Below are 24,438 nucleotides of genomic sequence, written 5' to 3' on the forward strand. Positions count from 1 at the left end.
TGGGGGGCAGCGATCACCCTACAGACTATAATGGGGACAGAGATCGCCCTGATGACTATAATGGGGGGCAGAGATCACCCTGATGACTATAATGGGGACAGAGATCGCCCTGTAGACTATAATGGGGACAGAGATCGCCCTGTAGACTATAATGGGGACAGAGATCGCCCTGTAGACTATAATGGGGACAGAGATAGACCTGTAGACTATAATGGGGACAGAGATCGCCCTGTAGACTATAATGGGGACAGAGATAGACCTAGAGACTATAATGGGGACAGAGATCGCCCTGTAGACTATAATGGGGACAGAGATAGACCTAGAGACTATAATGGGGACAGAGATCGCCCTGTAGACTATAATGGGGACAGAGATAGACCTAGAGACTATAATGGGGACAGAGATCGCCCTGTAGACTATAATGGGGACAGAGATCGCCCTGTAGACTATAATGGGTGCAGAGATCGCCCTGTAGACTATAATGGGGACAGAGATCGCGCTGTAGACTATAATGGGGACAGAGATCGCCCTGTAGACTATAATGGGGACAGAGATCGCCCTGTAGACTATAATGGGGACAGAGATCGCCCTGTAGACTATAATGGGGACAGAGATAGACCTGTAGACTATAATGGGGAAAGAGATCGCCCTGTAGACTATAATGGGGACAGAGATAGACCTAGAGACTATAATGGGGGCAGAGATCGCCCTGTAGACTATAATGGGGACAGAGATAGACCTAGAGACTATAATGGGGACAGAGATCACCCTGTAGACTATAATGGGGACAGAGATCGCCCTGTAGACTATAATGGGGACAGAGATAGACCTAGAGACTATAATGGGGACAGAGATCGCCCTGTAGACTATAATGGGGACAGAGATCGCCCTGTAGACTATAATGGGGACAGAGATCGCCCTGTAGACTATAATGGGGACAGAGATCGCCCTGTAGACTATAATGGGGACAGAGATCACCCAGTAGACTATAATGGGGACAGAGATCGCCCTGTAGACTATAATGGGGACAGAGATCGCCCTGTAGACTATAATGGGGACAGAGATCGCCCTGTAGACTATAATGGGGACAGAGATAGACCTAGAGACTATAATGGGGACAGAGATCGCCCTGTAGACTATAATTGGGACAGAGATCGCCCTGTAGACTATAATGGGGGACAGAGATCGCCATACAGACTATAATGGGGACAGAGATCGCCCTGTAGACTATAATGGGGGGCAGAGATTGCCCTACAGACCATAATACAGACTATAATGGGGGACAGAGATCACCCTGTAGACTATAATAGGGGACAGAGATCACCCGGAAGACTATAATACAGACTGTAATGGGGGGCAGAGATCGCCCTGAAGACTATAATACAGACTGTAATGGGGGGCAGAGATCGCCCTGCAGACTATAATGGGGGACAGAGATCACCCTACAGACTATAATACAGACTATAATGGGGGGCAGAGATCACCCTGTAGACTATAATGGGGGACAGAGATCGCCTCAAAGACTATAATGGGGACAGAGATCACCCTACAGACTATAATACAGACTGTAATGGGGGACAGAGATCGCCCTGAAGACTATAATGGGGGACAGAGATCGCCCTACAGACTATAATGGGGACAGAGATCGCCTCAAAGACTATAATGGGGACAGAGATCGCCCTACAGACTATAATACAGACTATAATGGAGGGCAGAGATCGCCCTGCAGACTATAATACAGACTATAATGGGGGCCAGAGATCGCCCTGAAGACTATAATGGGGGACAGAGATCGCCCTGAAGACTATAATGGGGACAGAGATCACCCTGCAGACTATAATGGGGGGCAGAGATCGCCCTGAAGACTATAATGGGGGACAGAGATCGCCCTGTAGACTATAATGGTGGGCAGAGAACGCCCTGTAGACTATAATGGGGATAGAGGTAGACCTAGAGACTATAATGGGGACAGAGATCACCCTGTAGACTATAATGGGGACAGAGATCGCCCTGTAGACTATAATGGGGACAGAGATCGCCCTGTAGACTATAATGGGGACAGAGATCGCCCTGTAGACTATAATGGGGACAGAGATCGCCCTGTAGACTATAATGGGGACAGAGATCACCCTGTAGACTATAATGGGGACAGAGATCGCCCTGTAGACTATAATGGGGACAGAGATCGCCCTGTAGACTATAATGGGGACAGAGATAGACATAGAGACTATAATGGGGACAGAGATCGCCCTGTAGACTATAATGGGGACAGAGATAGACCTAGAGACTATAATGGGGACAGAGATCGCCCTGTAGACTATAATGGGGACAGAGATCACCCTGTAGACTATAATGGGGACAGAGATCGCCCAGTAGACTATAATGGGGGCAGAGATCGCCCTGTAGACTATAATGGGGACAGAGATCGCCCTGTAGACTATAATGGGGACAGAGATCGCCCTGTAGACTATAATGGGGGACAGAGATCGCCCTGAAGACTATAATGGGGACAGAGATCACCCTGCAGACTATAATGGGGGGCAGAGATCGCCCTGAAGACTATAATGGGGGACAGAGATCGCCCTGTAGACTATAATGGGGGGGCAGAGATCGCCCTGTAGACTATAATGGGGACAGAGATCGCCCTACAGACTATAATGGGGGGCAGCGATCACCCTACAGACTATAATGGGGACAGAGATCGCCCTGCAGACTATAATGGGGACAGAGATCGCCCTGTAGACTATAATGGGGGGCAGAGATCGCCCTACAGACTATAATACAGACTATAATGGGGGACAGAGATCACCCTGTAGACTATAATAGGGGACAGAGATCACCCGGAAGACTATAATACAGACTGTAATGGGGGGCAGAGATCGCCCTGAAGACTATAATACAGACTGTAATGGGGGGCAGAGATCGCCCTGCAGACTATAATGGGGGACAGAGATCACCCTACAGACTATAATACAGACTATAATGGGGGGCAGAGATCACCCTGTAGACTATAATGGGGGACAGAGATCGCCACAAAGACTATAATGGGGACAGAGATCACCCTACAGACTATAATACAGACTGTAATGGGGGACAGAGATCGCCCTGAAGACTATAATGGGGGACAGAGATCGCCCTACAGACTATAATGGGGACAGAGATCGCCTCAAAGACTATAATGGGGACAGAGATCGCCCTACAGACTATAATACAGACTATAATGGAGGGCAGAGATCGCCCTGCAGACTATAATACAGACTATAATGGGGGGCAGAGATCGCCCTGAAGACTATAATGGGGGACAGAGATCGCCCTGAAGACTATAATGGGGACAGAGATCACCCTGCAGACTATAATGGGGGGCAGAGATCGCCCTGAAGACTATAATGGGGGACAGAGATCGCCCTGTAGACTATAATGGTGGGCAGAGAACGCCCTGTAGACTATAATGGGGACAGAGATCGCACTACAGACTATAATGGGGGGCAGCGATCACCCTACAGACTATAATGGGGACAGAGATCGCCCTGATGACTATAATGGGGGGCAGAGATCACCCTGATGACTATAATGGGGACAGAGATCGCCCTGTAGACTATAATGGGGACAGAGATCGCCCTGTAGACTATAATGGGGACAGAGATCGCCCTGTAGACTATAATGGGGACAGAGATAGACCTGTAGACTATAATGGGGACAGAGATCGCCCTGTAGACTATAATGGGGACAGAGATAGACCTAGAGACTATAATGGGGACAGAGATCGCCCTGTAGACTATAATGGGGACAGAGATAGACCTAGAGACTATAATGGGGACAGAGATCGCCCTGTAGACTATAATGGGGACAGAGATAGACCTAGAGACTATAATGGGGACAGAGATCGCCCTGTAGACTATAATGGGGACAGAGATCGCCCTGTAGACTATAATGGGTGCAGAGATCGCCCTGTAGACTATAATGGGGACAGAGATCGCGCTGTAGACTATAATGGGGACAGAGATCGCCCTGTAGACTATAATGGGGACAGAGATCGCCCTGTAGACTATAATGGGGACAGAGATCGCCCTGTAGACTATAATGGGGACAGAGATAGACCTGTAGACTATAATGGGGACAGAGATCGCCCTGTAGACTATAATGGGGACAGAGATAGACCTAGAGACTATAATGGGGACAGAGATCGCCCTGTAGACTATAATGTGGACAGAGATAGACCTAGAGACTATAATGGGGACAGAGATCACCCTGTAGACTATAATGGGGACAGAGATCGCCCTGTAGACTATAATGGGGACAGAGATAGACCTAGAGACTATAATGGGGACAGAGATCGCCCTGTAGACTATAATGGGGACAGAGATCGCCCTGTAGACTATAATGGGGACAGAGATCGCCCTGTAGACTATAATGGGGACAGAGATCGCCCTGTAGACTATAATGGGGACAGAGATCGCCCTGTAGACTATAATGGGGACAGAGATCGCCCTGTAGACTATAATGGGGACAGAGATCACCCAGTAGACTATAATGGGGACAGAGATCGCCCTGTAGACTATAATGGGGACAGAGATCGCCCTGTAGACTATAATGGGGACAAAGATCGCCCTGTAGACTATAATGGGGACAGAGATAGACCTAGAGACTATAATGGGGACAGAGATCGCCCTGTAGACTATATTTGGGACAGAGATCGCCCTGTAGACTATAATGGGGGACAGAGATCGCCATACAGACTATAATGGGGACAGAGATCGCCCTGTAGACTATAATGGGGGGCAGAGATTGCCCTACAGACTATAATACAGACTATAATGGGGGACAGAGATCACCCTGTAGACTATAATAGGGGACAGAGATCACCCGGAAGACTATAATACAGACTATAATGGGGGACAGAGATCGCCATACAGACTATAATGGGGACAGAGATCGCCCTGTAGACTATAATGGGGGGCAGAGATTGCCCTACAGACTATAATACAGACTATAATGGGGGACAGAGATCACCCTGTAGACTATAATAGGGGACAGAGATCACCCGGAAGACTATAATACAGACTGTAATGGGGGGCAGAGATCGCCCTGAAGACTATAATGCAGACTGTAATGGGGGGCAGAGATCGCCCTGCAGACTATAATGGGGGACAGAGATCACCCTACAGACTATAATACAGACTATAATGGGGGGCAGAGATCACCCTGTAGACTATAATGGGGGACAGAGATCGCCTCAAAGACTATAATGGGGACAGAGATCACCCTACAGACTATAATACAGACTGTAATGGGGGACAGAGATCGCCCTGAAGACTATAATGGGGGACAGAGATCGCCCTACAGACTATAATGGGGACAGAGATCGCCTCAAAGACTATAATGGGGACAGAGATCGCCCTACAGACTATAATACAGACTATAATGGAGGGCAGAGATCGCCCTGCAGACTATAATACAGACTATAATGGGGGCCAGAGATCGCCCTGAAGACTATAATGGGGGACAGAGATCGCCCTGAAGACTATAATGGGGACAGAGATCACCCTGCAGACTATAATGGGGGGCAGAGATCGCCCTGAAGACTATAATGGGGGACAGAGATCGCCCTGTAGACTATAATGGTGGGCAGAGAACGCCCTGTAGACTATAATGGGGACAGAGATCGCACTACAGACTATAATGGGGGGCAGCGATCACCCTACAGACTATAATGGGGACAGAGATCGCCCTGATGACTATAATGGGGGGCAGAGATCACCCTGATGACTATAATGGGGACAGAGATCGCCCTGTAGACTATAATGGGGACAGAGATCGCCCTGTAGACTATAATGGGGACAGAGATCGCCCTGTAGACTATAATGGGGACAGAGATAGACCTGTAGACTATAATGGGGACAGAGATCGCCCTGTAGACTATAATGGGGACAGAGATAGACCTAGAGACTATAATGGGGACAGAGATCGCCCTGTAGACTATAATGGGGACAGAGATAGACCTAGAGACTATAATGGGGACAGAGATCGCCCTGTAGACTATAATGGGGACAGAGATAGACCTAGAGACTATAATGGGGACAGAGATCGCCCTGTAGACTATAATGGGGACAGAGATCGCCCTGTAAACTATAATGGGTGCAGAGATCGCCCTGTAGACTATAATGGGGACAGAGATCGCGCTGTAGACTATAATGGGGACAGAGATCGCCCTGTAGACTATAATGGGGACAGAGATCGCCCTGTAGACTATAATGGGGACAGAGATCGCCCTGTAGACTATAATGGGGACAGAGATAGACCTGTAGACTATAATGGGGACAGAGATAGACCTAGAGACTATAATGGGGACAGAGATCGCCCTGTAGACTATAATGGGGACAGAGATAGACCTAGAGACTATAATGGGGACAGAGATCACCCTGTAGACTATAATGGGGACAGAGATCTCCCTGTAGACTATAATGGGGACAGAGATAGACCTAGAGACTATAATGGGGACAGAGATCGCCCTGTAGACTATAATGGGGACAGAGATCGCCCTGTAGACTATAATGGGGACAGAGATCGCCCTGCAGACTATAATGGGGACAGAGATCGCCCTGTAGACTATAATGGGGGGCAGAGATCGCCCTACAGACTATAATACAGACTATAATGGGGGACAGAGATCACCCTGTAGACTATAATAGGGGACAGAGATCACCCGGAAGACTATAATACAGACTGTAATGGGGGGCAGAGATCGCCCTGCAGACTATAATGGGGGACAGAGATCACCCTACAGACTATAATACAGACTATAATGGGGGGCAGAGATCACCCTGTAGACTATAATGGGGGACAGAGATCGCCTCAAAGACTATAATGGGGACAGAGATCACCCTACAGACTATAATACAGACTGTAATGGGGGACAGAGATCGCCCTGAAGACTATAATGGGGGACAGAGATCGCCCTACAGACTATAATGGGGACAGAGATCGCCTCAAAGACTATAATGGGGACAGAGATCGCCCTACAGACTATAATACAGACTATAATGGAGGGCAGAGATCGCCCTGCAGACTATAATACAGACTATAATGGGGGGCAGAGATCGCCCTGAAGACTATAATGGGGGACAGAGATCGACCTGAAGACTATAATGGGGACAGAGATCACCCTGCAGACTATAATGGGGGGCAGAGATCGCCCTGAAGACTATAATGGGGGACAGAGATCGCCCTGTAGACTATAATGGTGGGCAGAGAACGCCCTGTAGACTATAATGGGGACAGAGATCGCACTACAGACTATAATGGGGGGCAGCGATCACCCTACAGACTATAATGGGGACAGAGATCGCCCTGATGACTATAATGGGGGGCAGAGATCACCCTGATGACTATAATGGGGACAGAGATCGCCCTGTAGACTATAATGGGGACAGAGATCGCCCTGTAGACTATAATGGGGACAGAGATCGCCCTGTAGACTATAATGGGGACAGAGATAGACCTGTAGACTATAATGGGGACAGAGATCGCCCTGTAGACTATAATGGGGACAGAGATAGACCTAGAGACTATAATGGGGACAGAGATCGCCCTGTAGACTATAATGGGGACAGAGATAGACCTAGAGACTATAATGGGGACAGAGATCGCCCTGTAGACTATAATGGGGACAGAGATAGACCTAGAGACTATAATGGGGACAGAGATCGCCCTGTAGACTATAATGGGGACAGAGATCGCCCTGTAGACTATAATGGGTGCAGAGATCGCCCTGTAGACTATAATGGGGACAGAGATCGCGCTGTAGACTATAATGGGGACAGAGATCGCCCTGTAGACTATAATGGGGACAGAGATCGCCCTGTAGACTATAATGGGGACAGAGATCGCCCTGTAGACTATAATGGGGACAGAGATAGACCTGTAGACTATAATGGGGACAGAGATCGCCCTGTAGACTATAATGGGGACAGAGATAGACCTAGAGACTATAATGGGGGACAGAGATCACCCTGTAGACTATAATAGGGGACAGAGATCACCTGGAAGACTATAATACAGACTGTAATGGGGGGCAGAGATCGCCCTGCAGACTATAATGGGGGACAGAGATCACCCTACAGACTATAATACAGACTATAATGGGGGCAGAGATCACCCTGTAGACTATAATGGGGGACAGAGATCGCCTCAAAGACTATAATGGGGACAGAGATCACCCTACAGACTATAATACAGACTGTAATGGGGGACAGAGATCGCCCTGAAGACTATAATGGGGGACAGAGATCGCCCTACAGACTATAATGGGGACAGAGATCGCCTCAAAGACTATAATGGGGACAGAGATCGCCCTACAGACTATAATACAGACTATAATGGAGGGCAGAGATCGCCCTGCAGACTATAATACAGACTATAATGGGGGGCAGAGATCGCCCTGAAGACTATAATGGGGGACAGAGATCGCCCTGAAGACTATAATGGGGACAGAGATCACCCTGCAGACTATAATGGGGGGCAGAGATCGCCCTGAAGACTATAATGGGGGACAGAGATCGCCCTGTAGACTATAATGGTGGGCAGAGAACGCCCTGTAGACTATAATGGGGACAGAGATCGCACTACAGACTATAATGGGGGGCAGCGATCACCCTACAGACTATAATGGGGACAGAGATCGCCCTGATGACTATAATGGGGGGCAGAGATCACCCTGATGACTATAATGGGGACAGAGATCGCCCTGTAGACTATAATGGGGACAGAGATCGCCCTGTAGACTATAATGGGGACAGAGATCGCCCTGTAGACTATAATGGGGACAGAGATAGACCTGTAGACTATAATGGGGACAGAGATCGCCCTGTAGACTATAATGGGGACAGAGATAGACCTAGAGACTATAATGGGGACAGAGATCGCCCTGTAGACTATAATGGGGACAGAGATAGACCTAGAGACTATAATGGGGACAGAGATCGCCCTGTAGACTATAATGGGGACAGAGATAGACCTAGAGACTATAATGGGGACAGAGATCGCCCTGTAGACTATAATGGGGACAGAGATCGCCCTGTAGACTATAATGGGTGCAGAGATCGCCCTGTAGACTATAATGGGGACAGAGATCGCGCTGTAGACTATAATGGGGACAGAGATCGCCCTGTAGACTATAATGGGGACAGAGATCGCCCTGTAGACTATAATGGGGACAGAGATCGCCCTGTAGACTATAATGGGGACAGAGATAGACCTGTAGACTATAATGGGGACAGAGATCGCCCTGTAGACTATAATGGGGACAGAGATAGACCTAGAGACTATAATGGGGACAGAGATCGCCCTGTAGACTATAATGGGGACAGAGATAGACCTAGAGACTATAATGGGGACAGAGATCACCCTGTAGACTATAATGGGGACAGAGATCGCCCTGTAGACTATAATGGGGACAGAGATAGACCTAGAGACTATAATGGGGACAGAGATCGCCCTGTAGACTATAATGGGGACAGAGATCGCCCTGTAGACTATAATGGGGACAGAGATCGCCCTGTAGACTATAATGGGGACAGAGATCGCCCTGTAGACTATAATGGGGACAGAGATCACCCAGTAGACTATAATGGGGACAGAGATCGCCCTGTAGACTATAATGGGGACAGAGATCGCCCTGTAGACTATAATGGGGACAGAGATCGCCCTGTAGACTATAATGGGGACAGAGATAGACCTAGAGACTATAATGGGGACAGAGATCGCCCTGTAGACTATAATTGGGACAGAGATCGCCCTGTAGACTATAATGGGGGACAGAGATCGCCATACAGACTATAATGGGGACAGAGATCGCCCTGTAGACTATAATGGGGGGCAGAGATTGCCCTACAGACTATAATACAGACTATAATGGGGGACAGAGATCACCCTGTAGACTATAATAGGGGACAGAGATCACCCGGAAGACTATAATACAGACTGTAATGGGGGGCAGAGATCGCCCTGAAGACTATAATACAGACTGTAATGGGGGGCAGAGATCGCCCTGCAGACGATAATGGGGGACAGAGATCACCCTACAGACTATAATACAGACTATAATGGGGGGCAGAGATCACCCTGTAGACTATAATGGGGGACAGAGATCGCCTCAAAGACTATAATGGGGACAGAGATCACCCTACAGACTATAATACAGACTGTAATGGGGGACAGAGATCGCCCTGAAGACTATAATGGGGGACAGAGATCGCCCTACAGACTATAATGGGGACAGAGATCGCCTCAAAGACTATAATGGGGACAGAGATCGCCCTACAGACTATAATACAGACTATAATGGAGGGCAGAGATCGCCCTGCAGACTATAATACAGACTATAATGGGGGCCAGAGATCGCCCTGAAGACTATAATGGGGGACAGAGATCGCCCTGAAGACTATAATGGGGACAGAGATCACCCTGCAGACTATAATGGGGGGCAGAGATCGCCCTGAAGACTATAATGGGGGACAGAGATCGCCCTGTAGACTATAATGGTGGGCAGAGAACGCCCTGTAGACTATAATGGGGACAGAGATTGCACTACAGACTATAATGGGGGGCAGCGATCACCCTACAGACTATAATGGGGACAGAGATCGCCCTGATGACTATAATGGGGGGCAGAGATCACCCTGATGACTATAATGGGGACAGAGATCGCCCTGTAGACTATAATGGGGACAGAGATCGCCCTGTAGACTATAATGGGGACAGAGATCGCCCTGTAGACTATAATGGGGACAGAGATAGACCTGTAGACTATAATGGGGACAGAGATCGCCCTGTAGACTATAATGGGGACAGAGATAGACCTAGAGACTATAATGGGGACAGAGATCGCCCTGTAGACTATAATGGGGACAGAGATAGACCTAGAGACTATAATGGGGACAGAGATCGCCCTGTAGACTATAATGGGGACAGAGATAGACCTAGAGACTATAATGGGGACAGAGATCGCCCTGTAGACTATAATGGGGACAGAGATCGCCCTGTAAACTATAATGGGTGCAGAGATCGCCCTGTAGACTATAATGGGGACAGAGATCGCGCTGTAGACTATAATGGGGACAGAGATCGCCCTGTAGACTATAATGGGGACAGAGATCGCCCTGTAGACTATAATGAGGACAGAGATCGCCCTGTAGACTATAATGGGGACAGAGATAGACCTGTAGACTATAATGGGGACAGAGATCGCCCTGTAGACTATAATGGGGACAGAGATAGACCTAGAGACTATAATGGGGACAGAGATCGCCCTGTAGACTATAATGGGGACAGAGATAGACCTAGAGACTATAATGGGGACAGAGATCACCCTGTAGACTATAATGGAGACAGAGATCGCCCTGTAGACTATAATGGGGACAGAGATAGACCTAGAGACTATAATGGGGACAGAGATCGCCCTGTAGACTATAATGGGGACAGAGATCGCCCTGTAGACTATAATGGGGACAGAGATCGCCCTGTAGACTATAATGGGGACAGAGATCGCCCTGTAGACTATAATGGGGACAGAGATCACCCAGTAGACTATAATGGGGACAGAGATCGCCCTGTAGACTATAATGGGGACAGAGATCGCTCTGTAGACTATAATGGGGACAGAGATCGCCCTGTAGACTATAATGGGGACAGAGATAGACCTAGAGACTATAATGGGGACAGAGATCGCCCTGTAGACTATAATTGGGACAGAGATCGCCCTGTAGACTATAATGGGGACAGAGATAGACCTAGAGACTATAATGGGGACAGAGATCACCCTGTAGACTATAATGGGGACAGAGATCGCCCTGAAGACTATAATGGGGGACAGAGATCGCCCTACAGACTATAATGGGGACAGAGATCGCCCTGTAGACTATAATGGGGGGCAGAGATCGCCCTACAGACTATAATACAGACTATAATGGGGGACAGAGATCACCCTGTAGACTATAATGGGGGGCAGAGATCGCCCTGAAGACTATAATACAGACTGTAATGGGGGGCAGAGATCGCCCTGAAGACTATAATACAGACTATAATAGGGGACAGAGATCACCCTGAAGACTATAATACAGACTGTAATGGGGGGCAGAGATCGCCCTGAAGACTATAATACAGACTGTAATGGGGGGCAGAGATCGCCCTGCAGACTATAATGGGGGACAGAGATCACCCTACAGACGATAATACAGACTGTAATGGGGGGCAGAGATCACCCTGTAGACTATAATGGGGACAGAGATCACCCTGCAGACTATAATGGGGGGCAGAGATCGCCCTGAAGACTATAATGGGGACAGAGATCACCCTGCAGACTATAATGGGGGGCAGAGATCGCCCTGAAGACTATAATGGGGGACAGAGATCGCCCTGTAGACTATAATGGGGACAGAGATCGCCCTGTAGACTATAATAGGTGCAGAGATCGCCCTGTAGACTATAATGGGGACAGAGATCGCGCTGTAGACTATAATGGGGACAGAGATCGCCCTGTAGACTATAATGGGGACAGAGATCGCCCTGTAGACTATAATGGGGAAAGAGATCGCCCTGTAGACTATAATGGGGACAGAGATCGCCCTGTAGACTATAATGGGGACAGAGATAGACCTGTAGACTATAATGGGGACAGAGATCGCCCTGTAGACTATAATGGGGACAGAGATAGACCTAGAGACTAAAATGGGGACAGAGATCGCCCTGTAGACTATAATGGGGACAGAGATAGACCTAGAGACTATAATGGGGACAGAGATCACCCTGTAGACTATAATGGGGACAGAGATCGCCCTGTAGACTATAATGGGGACAGAGATAGACCTAGAGACTATAATTGGGACAGAGATCGCCCTGTAGACTATAATAGGGACAGAGATCGCCCTGTAGACTATAATGGGGACAGAGATCACCCTGTAGACTATAATGGGGACAGAGATCGCCCTGTAGACTATAATGGGGACAGAGATCACCCAGTAGACTATAATGGGGACAGAGATCGCCCTGTAGACTATAATGGGGACAGAGATCGCCCTGTAGACTATAATGGGGACAGAGATAGACATAGAGACTATAATGGGGACAGAGATCGCCCTGTATACTATAATGGGGACAGAGATAGACCTAGAGACTATAATGGGGACAGAGATCGCCCTGTAGACTATAATGGGGACAGAGATCACCCTGTAGACTATAATGGGGACAGAGATCGCCCTGTAGACTATAATGGGGGCAGAGATCGCCCTGTAGACTATAATGGGGACAGAGATCGCCCTGTAGACTATAATGGGGACAGAGATCGCCCTGTAGACTATAATGGGGACATAGATCGCCCTGTAGACTATAATGGGGACAGAGATCGCCCTGTAGACTATAATGGGGACAGAGATCGCCCTGTAGACTATAATGGGGACATAGATAGACCTGTAGACTATAATGGGGACAGAGATCGCCCTGTAGACTATAATGGGGACAGAGATAGACCTAGAGACTATAATGGGGACAGAGATAGACCTGTAGACTATAATGGGGACAGAGATCGCCCTGTAGACTATAATGGGGACAGAGATAGACCTAGAGACTATAATGGGGACAGAGATCGCCCTGTAGACTATAATGGGGACAGAGATCGCCCTACAGACTATAATACAGACTATAATGGAGGGCAGAGATCGCCCTGCAGACTATAATACAGACTATAATGGGGGCCAGAGATCGCCCTGAAGACTATAATGGGGGACAGAGATCGCCCTGAAGACTATAATGGGGACAGAGATCACCCTGCAGACTATAATGGGGGGCAGAGATCGCCCTGAAGACTATAATGGGGGACAGAGATCGCCCTGTAGACTATAATGGTGGGCAGAGAACGCCCTGTAGACTATAATGGGGACAGAGATCGCACTACAGACTATAATGGGGGGCAGCGATCACCCTACAGACTATAATGGGGACAGAGATCGCCCTGATGACTATAATGGGGGGCAGAGATCACCCTGATGACTATAATGGGGACAGAGATCGCCCTGTAGACTATAATGGGGACAGAGATCGCCCTGTAGACTATAATGGGGACAGAGATCGCCCTGTAGACTATAATGGGGACAGAGATAGACCTGTAGACTATAATGGGGACAGAGATCGCCCTGTAGACTATAATGGGGACAGAGATAGACCTAGAGACTATAATGGGGACAGAGATCGCCCTGTAGACTATAATGGGGACAGAGATAGACCTAGAGACTATAATGGGGACAGAGATCGCCCTGTAGACTATAATGGGGACAGAGATAGACCTAGAGACTATAATGGGGACAGAGATCGCCCTGTAGACTATAATGGGGACAGAGATCGCCCTGTAGACTATAATGGGTGCAGAGATCGCCCTGTAGACTATAATGGGGACAGAGATCGCGCTGTAGACTATAATGGGGACAGAGATCGCCCTGTAGACTATAATGGGGACAGAGATCGCCCTGTAGACTATAATGGGGACAGAGATCGCCCTGTAGACTATAATGGGGACAGAGATAGACCTGTAGACTATAATGGGGACAGAGATCGCCCTGTAGACTATAATGGGGACAGAGATAGACCTAGAGACTATAATGGGGACAGAGATCGCCCTGTAGACTATAATGGGGACAGAGATAGACCTAGAGACTATAATGGGGACAGAGATCACCCTGTAGACTATAATGGGGACAGAGATCGCCCTGTAGACTATAATGGGGACAGAGATAGACCTAGAGACTATAATGGGGACAGAGATCGCCCTGTAGACTATAATGGGGACAGAGATCGCCCTGTAGACTATAATGGGGACAGAGATCGCCCTGTAGACTATAATGGGGACAGAGATAGACCTAGAGACTATAATGGGGACAGAGATCGCCCTGTAGACTATAATTGGGACAGAGATCGCCCTGTAGACTATAATGGGGACAGAGATAGACCTAGAGACTATAATGGGGACAGAGATCACCCTGTAGACTATAATGGGGACAGAGATCGCCCTGAAGACTATAATGGGGGACAGAGATCGCCCTACAGACTATAATGGGGACAGAGATCGCCCTGTAGACTATAATGAGGGGCAGAGATCGCCCTACAGACTATAATACAGACTATAATGGGGGACAGAGATCACCCTGTAGACTATAATGGGGGGCAGAGATCACCCTGAAGACTATAATACAGACTGTAATGGGGGGCAGAGATCGCCCTGAAGACTATAATACAGACTATAATAGGGGACAGAGATCACCCTGAAGACTATAATACAGACTGTAATGGGGGGCAGAGATCGCCCTGAAGACTATAATACAGACTGTAATGGGGGGCAGAGATCGCCCTGCAGACTATAATGGGGGACAGAGATCACCCTACAGACGATAATACAGACTGTAATGGGGGGCAGAGATCACCCTGTAGACTATAATGGGGACAGAGATCACCCTGCAGACTATAATGGGGGGCAGAGATCGCCCTGAAGACTATAATGGGGACAGAGATCACCCTGCAGACTATAATGGGGGGCAGAGATCGCCCTGAAGACTATAATGGGGGACAGAGATCGCCCTGTAGACTATAATGGGGACAGAGATCGCCCTGTAGACTATAATAGGTGCAGAGATCGCCCTGTAGACTATAATGGGGACAGAGATCGCGCTGTAGACTATAATGGGGACAGAGATCGCCCTGTAGACTATAATGGGGACAGAGATCGCCCTGTAGACTATAATGGGGAAAGAGATCGCCCTGTAGACTATAATGGGGACAGAGATCGCCCTGTAGACTATAATGGGGACAGAGATAAACCTGTAGACTATAATGGGGACAGAGATCGCCCTGTAGACTATAATGGGGACAGAGATAGACCTAGAGACTAAAATGGGGACAGAGATCGCCCTGTAGACTATAATGGGGACAGAGATAGACCTAGAGACTATAATGGGGACAGAGATCACCCTGTAGACTATAATGGGGACAGAGATCGCCCTGTAGACGATAATGGGGACAGAGATAGACCTAGAGACTATAATTGGGACAGAGATCGCCCTGTAGACTATAATGGGGACAGAGATCGCCCTGTAGACTATAATGGGGACAGAGATCACCCTGTAGACTGTAATGGGGGGCAGAGATCGCCCTGAAGACTATAATACAGACTATAATAGGGGACAGAGATCACCCTGAAGACTATAATACAGACTGTAATGGGGGGCAGAGATCGCCCTGAAGACTATAATACAGACTGTAATGGGGGGAAGAGATCGCCCTGCAGACTATAATGGGGGACAGAGATCACCCTACAGACGATAATACAGACTGTAATGGGGGGCAGAGATCACCCTGTAGACTATAATGGGGACAGAGATCACCCTGCAGACTATAATGGGGGGCAGAGATCGCCCTGAAGACTATAATGGGGACAGAGATCACCCTGCAGACTATAATGGGGGGCAGAGATCGCCCTGAAGACTATAATGGGGGACAGAGATCGCCCTGTAGACTATAATGGGGACAGAGATCGCCCTGTAGACTATAATAGGTGCAGAGATCGCCCTGTAGACTATAATGGGGACAGAGATCGCGCTGTAGACTATAATGGGGACAGAGATCGCCCTGTAGACTATAATGGGGACAGAGATCGCCCTGTAGACTATAATGGGGAAAGAGATCGCCCTGTAGACTATAATGGGGACAGAGATCGCCCTGTAGACTATAATGGGGACAGAGATAGACCTGTAGACTATAATGGGGACAGAGATCGCCCTGTAGACTATAATGGGGACAGAGATAGACCTGTAGACTAAAATGGGGACAGAGATCGCCCTGTAGACCATAATGGGGACAGAGATAGACCTAGAGACTATAATGGGGACAGAGATCACCCTGTAGACTATAATGGGGACAGAGATCGCCCTGTAGACTATAATGGGGACAGAGATAGACCTAGAGACTATAATTGGGACAGAGATCGCCCTGTAGACTATAATGGGGACAGAGATCGCCCTGTAGACTATAATGGGGACAGAGATCACCCTGTAGACTATAATGGGGACAGAGATCGCCCTGTAGACTATAATGGGGACAGAGATCACCCAGTAGACTATAATGGGGACAGAGATCGCCCTGTAGACTATAATGGGGACAGAGATCGCCCTGTAGACTATAATGGGGACAGAGATAGACATAGAGACTATAATGGGGACAGAGATCGCCCTGTATACTATAATGGGGACAGAGATAGACCTAGAGACTATAATGGGGACAGAGATCGCCCTGTAGACTATAATGGGGACAGAGATCACCCTGTAGACTATAATGGGGACAGAGATCGCCCTGTAGACTATAATGGGGGCAGAGATCGCCCTGTAGACTATAATGGGGACAGAGATCGCCCTGTAGACTATAATGGGGACAGAGATAGACCTAGAGACTATAATGGGGACAGAGATCGCCCTGTAGACTATAATGGGGACAGAGATCACCCTGTAGACTATAATGGGGACAGAGATCGCCCTGTAGACTATAATGGGGGCAGAGATCGCCCTGTAGACTATAATGGGGACAGAGATCGCCCTGTAGACTATAATGGGCACAGAGATCGCCCTGTAGACTATAATGGGGACATAGATCGCCCTGTAGACTATAATGGGGACAGAGATCGCCCTGTAGACTATAATGGGGACAGAGATCGCCCTGTAGACTATAATGGGGACAGAGATAGACCTGTAGACTATAATGGGGACAGAGATCGCCCTGTAGACTATAATGGGGACAGAGATAGACCTAGAGACTATAATGGGGACAGAGATAGACCTGTAGACTATAATGGGGACAGAGATTGCCCTGTAGACTATAATGGGGACAGAGATAGACCTAGAGACTATAATGGGGACAGAGATCGCCCTGTAGACTATAATGGGGACAGAGATCGCCCTACAGACTATAATACAGACTATAATGGAGGGCAGAGATCGCCCTGCAGACTATAATACAGACTATAATGGGGGCCAGAGATCGCCCTGAAGACTATAATGGGGGACAGAGATCGCCCTGAAGACTATAATGGGGACAGAGATCACCCTGTAGACTATAATGGGGACAGAGATAGACCTAGAGACTATAATGGGGACAGAGATCGCCCTGTAGACTATAATTGGGACAGAGATCGCCCTGTAGACTATAATGGGGACAGAGATAGACCTAGAGACTATAATGGGGACAGAGATCGCCCTGTAGACTATAATGGGGACAGAGATCGCCCTGTAGACTATAATGGGGACAGAGATCGCCCTGTAGACTATAATGGGGACAGAGATAGACCTAGAGACTATAATGGGGACAGAGATCGCCCTGTAGACTATAATTGGGACAGAGATCGCCCTGTAGACTATAATGGGGACAGAGATAGACCTAGAGACTATAATGGGGACAGAGATCACCCTGTAGACTATAATCGGGACAGAGATCGCCCTGAAGACTATAATGGGGGACAGAGATCGCCCTACAGACTATAATGGGGACAGAGATCGCCCTGTAGACTATAATGGGGGGCAGAGATCGCCCTACAGACTATAATACAGACTATAATGGGGGACAGAGATCACCCTGTAGACTATAATGGGGGGCAGAGATCACCCTGAAGACTATAATACAGACTGTAATGGGGGGCAGAGATCGCCCTGAAGACTATAATACAGACTATAATAAGGGACAGAGATCACCCTGAAGACTATAATACAGACTGTAATGGGGGGCAGAGATCGCCCTGAAGACTATAATACAGACTGTAATGGGGGGCAGAGATCGCCCTGCAGACTATAATGGGGGACAGAGATCACCCTACAGACGATAATACAGACTGTAATGGGGGGCAGAGATCACCCTGTAGACTATAATGGGGACAGAGATCACCCTGCAGACTATAATGGGGGGCAGAGATCGCCCTGAAGACTATAATGGGGACAGAGATCACCCTGCAGACTATAATGGGGGGCAGAGATCGCCCTGAAGACTATAATGGGGGACAGAGATCGCCCTGTAGACTATAATGGGGACAGAGATCGCCCTGTAGACTATAATAGGTGCAGAGATCGCCCTGTAGACTATAATGGGGACAGAGATCGCGCTGTAGACTATAATGGGGACAGAGATCGCCCTGTAGACTATAATGGGGACAGAGATCGCCCTGTAGACTATAATGGGGAAAGAGATCGCCCTGTAGACTATAATGGGGACAGAGATCGCCCTGTAGACTATAATGGGGACAGAGATAAACCTGTAGACTATAATGGGGACAGAGATCGCCCTGTAGACTATAATGGGGACAGAGATAGACCTAGAGACTAAAATGGGGACAGAGGTCGCCCTGTAGACTATAATGGGGACAGAGATAGACCTAGAGACTATAATGGGGACAGAGATCACCCTGTAGACTATAATGGGGACAGAGATCGCCCTGTAGACTATAATGGGGACAGAGATAGACCTAGAGACTATAATTGGGACAGAGATCGCCCTGTAGACTATAATGGGGACAGAGATCGCCCTGTAGACTATAATGGGGACAGAGATCACCCTGTAGACTGTAATGGGGGGCAGAGATCGCCCTGAAGACTATAATACAGACTATAATAGGGGACAGAGATCACCCTGAAGACTATAATACAGACTGTAATGGGGGGCAGAGATCGCCCTGAAGACTATAATACAGACTGTAATGGGGGAAGAGATCGCCCTGCAGACTATAATGGGGGACAGAGATCACCCTACAGACGATAATACAGACTGTAATGGGGGGCAGAGATCACCCTGTAGACTATAATGGGGACAGAGATCACCCTGCAGACTATAATGGGGGGCAGAGATCGCCCTGAAGACTATAATGGGGACAGAGATCACCCTGCAGACTATAATGGGGGGCAGAGATCGCCCTGAAGACTATAATGGGGGACAGAGATCGCCCTGTAGACTATAATGGGGACAGAGATCGCCCTGTAGACTATAATAGGTGCAGAGATCGCCCTGTAGACTATAATGGGGACAGAGATCGCGCTGTAGACTATAATGGGGACAGAGATCGCCCTGTAGACTATAATGGGGACAGAGATCGCCCTGTAGACTATAATGGGGAAAGAGATCGCCCTGTAGACTATAATGGGGACAGAGATCGCCCTGTAGACTATAATGGGGACAGAGATAGACCTGTAGACTATAATGGGGACAGAGATCGCCCTGTAGACTATAATGGGGACAGAGATAGACCTGTAGACTAAAATGGGGACAGAGATCGCCCTGTAGACTATAATGGGGACAGAGATAGACCTAGAGACTATAATGGGGACAGAGATCACCCTGTAGACTATAATGGGGACAGAGATCGCCCTGTAGACTATAATGGGGACAGAGATAGACCTAGAGACTATAATTGGGACAGAGATCGCCCTGTAGACTATAATGGGGACAGAGATCGCCCTGTAGACTATAATGGGGGACAGAGATCACCCTGTAGACTATAATGGGGACAGAGATCGCCCTGTAGACTATAATGGGGACAGAGATCACCCAGTAGACTATAATGGGGACAGAGATCGCCCTGTAGACTATAATGGGGACAGAGATCGCCTGTAGACTATAATGGGGACAGAGATAGACTAGAGACTATAATGGGGACAGAGATCGCCCTGTATACTATAATGGGGACAGAGATAGACCTAGAGACTATAATGGGGACAGAGATCGCCCTGTAGACTATAATGGGACAGAGATCACCCTGTAGACTATAATGGGGACAGAGATCGCCCTGTAGACTATAATGGGGGCAGAGATCGCCCTGTAGACTATAATGGGGACAGAGATCGCCCTGTAGACTATAATGGGGACAGAGATAGACCTAGAGACTATAATGGGGACAGAGATCGCCCTGTAGACTATAATGGGGACAGAGATCACCCTGTAGACTATAATGGGGACAGAGATCGCCCTGTAGACTATAATGGGGGCAGAGATCGCCCTGTAGACTATAATGGGGACAGAGATCGCCCTGTAGACTATAATGGGGACAGAGATCGCCCTGTAGACTATAATGGGGACATAGATCGCACTGTAGACTATAATGGGGACAGAGATCGCCCTGTAGACTATAATGGGGACAGAGATCGCCCTGTAGACTATAATGGGTGACAGAGATAGACCTGTAGACTATAATGGGGACAGAGATCGCCCTGTAGACTATAATGGGGACAGAGATAGACCTAGAGACTATAATGGGGACAGAGATAGACCTGTAGACTATAATGGGGACAGAGATCGCCCTGTAGGACTATAATGGGGAAAGAGATAGACCTAGAGACTATAATGGGGACAGAGATCGCCCTGTAGACTATAATGGGGACAGAGATCGCCCTACAGACTATAATACAGACTATAATGGAGGGCAGAGATCGCCCTGCAGACTATAATACAGACTATAATGGGGGCCAGAGATCGCCCTGAAGACTATAATGGGGGGACAGAGATCGCCCTGAAGACTATAATGGGGACAGAGATCACCCTGCAGACTATAATGGGGGGCAGAGATCGCCCTGAAGACTATAATGGGGGACAGAGATCGCCCTGTAGACTATAATGGTGGGCAGAGAACGCCCTGTAGACTATAATGGGGACAGAGATCGCACTACAGACTATAATGGGGGGCAGCGATCACCCTACAGACTATAATGGGGACAGAGATCGCCCTGATGACTATAATGGGGGCAGAGATCACCCTGATGACTATAATGGGGGACAGAGATCGCCCTGTAGACTATAATGGGGACAGAGATCGCCCTGTAGACTATAATGGGGACAGAGATCGCCCTGTAGACTATAATGGGGACAGAGATAGACCTGTAGACTATAATGGGGACAGAGATCGCTCTGTAGACTATATGGGACAGAGATAGACCTAGAGACTATAATGGGGACAGAGATCGCCCTGTAGACTATAATGGGGACAGAGATAGACCTAGAGACTATAATGGGGACAGAGATCGCCCTGTAGACTATAATGGGGACAGAGATAGACCTAGAGACTATAATGGGGACAGAGATCGCCCTGTAGACTATAATGGGGACAGAGATCGCCCTGTAGACTATAATGGGTGCAGAGATCGCCCTGTAGACTATAATGGGGACAGAGATCGCGCTGTATAGACTATAATGGGGAGACAGAGATCGCCCTGTAGACTATAATGGGGGACAGAGATCGCCCTGTAGACTATAATGGGGACAGAGATCGCCCTGTAGACTATAATGGGGACAGAGATAGACCTGTAGACTATAATGGGGCAGAGATCGCCCTGTAGACTATAATGGGGACAGAGATAGACCTAGAGACTATAATGGGGACAGAGATCGCCCTGTAGACTATAATGGGGACAGAGATAGACCTAGAGACTATAATGGGGACAGAGATCACCCTGTAGACTATAATGGGGACAGAGATCGCCCTGTAGACTATAATGGGGACAGAGATAGACCTAGAGACTATAATGGGGACAGAGATCGCCCTGTAGACTATAATGGGGACAGAGATCGCCCTGTAGACTATAATGGGGACAGAGATCGCCCTGTAGACTATAATGGGGACAGAGATAGACCTAGAGACTATAATGGGGACAGAGATCGCCCTGTAGACTATAATTGGGACAGAGATCGCCCTGTAGACTATAATGGGACAGAGATAGACCTAGAGACTATAATGGGACAGAGATCACCCTGTAGACTATAATGGGGACAGAGATCGCCCTGAAGACTATAATGGGGGACAGAGATCGCCCTACAGACTATAATGGGGACAGAGATCGCCCTGTAGACTATAATGGGGGGCAGAGATCGCCCTACAGACTATAATACAGACTATAATGGGGGACAGAGATCACCCTGTAGACTATAATGGGGGGCAGAGATCACCCTGAAGACTATAATACAGACTGTAATGGGGGCAGAGATCGCCCTGAAGACTATAATACAGACTATAATAGGGGACAGAGATCACCCTGAAGACTATAATACAGACTGTAATGGGGGGCAGAGATCGCCCTGAAGACTATAATACAGACTGTAATGGGGGGCAGAGATCGCCCTGCAGACTATAATGGGGGACAGAGATCACCCTACAGACGATAATACAGACTGTAATGGGGGGCAGAGATCACCCTGTAGACTATAATGGGGACAGAGATCACCCTGCAGACTATAATGGGGGGCAGAGATCGCCCTGAAGACTATAATGGGGACAGAGATCACCCTGCAGACTATAATGGGGGGCAGAGATCGCCCTGAAGACTATAATGGGGGACAGAGATCGCCCTGTAGACTATAATGGGGACAGAGATCGCCCTGTAGACTATAATAGGTGCAGAGATCGCCCTGTAGACTATAATGGGGACAGAGATCGCGCTGTAGACTATAATGGGGACAGAGATCGCCCTGTAGACTATAATGGGGACAGAGATCGCCCTGTAGACTATAATGGGGAAAGAGATCGCCCTGTAGACTATAATGGGGACAGAGATCGCCCTGTAGACTATAATGGGGACAGAGATGACCTGTAGACTATAATGGGGACAGAGATCGCCCTGTAGACTATAATGGGGACAGAGATAGACCTAGAGACTAAAATGGGGACAGAGATCGCACTGTAGACTATAATGGGGACAGAGATAGACCTAGACACTATAATGGGGACAGAGATCCCCTGTAGACTATAATGGGGACAGAGATCGCCCTGTAGACTATAATGGGGACAGAGATAGACCTAGAGACTATAATTGGGACAGAGATCGCCCTGTAGACTATAATGGGGACAGAGATCGCCCTGTAGACTATAATGGGGACAGAGATCACCCTGTAGACTGTAATGGGGGGCAGAGATCGCCCTGTAGACTATAATACAGACTATAATGGGGACAGAGATCACCCTGAAGACTATAATAGACTGTAATGGGGGGCAGAGATCGCCCTGAAGACTATAATACAGACTGTAATGGGGACAGAGATCGCCCTGTAGACTATAATGGGGACAGAGATCACCCTACAGACGATAATACAGACTGTAATGGGGGACAGAGATCGCCCTGTAGACTATAATGGGGACAGAGATCACCCTGAGACTATAATGGGGACAGAGATCGCCCTGTAGACTATAATGGGGACAGAGATCGCCCTGTAGACTATAATGGGGACAGAGATCGCCCTGTAGACTATAATGGGGACAGAGATCGCCCTGTAGACTATAATGGGGACAGAGATCGCCCTGTAGACTATAATGGGGACAGAGATCGCCCTGTAGACTATAATGGGGACAGAGATCGCCCTGTAGACTATAATGGGGACAGAGATCGCCCT

This window comes from Oncorhynchus kisutch, linkage group LG14, assembly GCF_002021735.2.
Source record: "Oncorhynchus kisutch isolate 150728-3 linkage group LG14, Okis_V2, whole genome shotgun sequence".
NCBI classification, from domain to species: domain Eukaryota; kingdom Metazoa; phylum Chordata; class Actinopteri; order Salmoniformes; family Salmonidae; genus Oncorhynchus; species Oncorhynchus kisutch.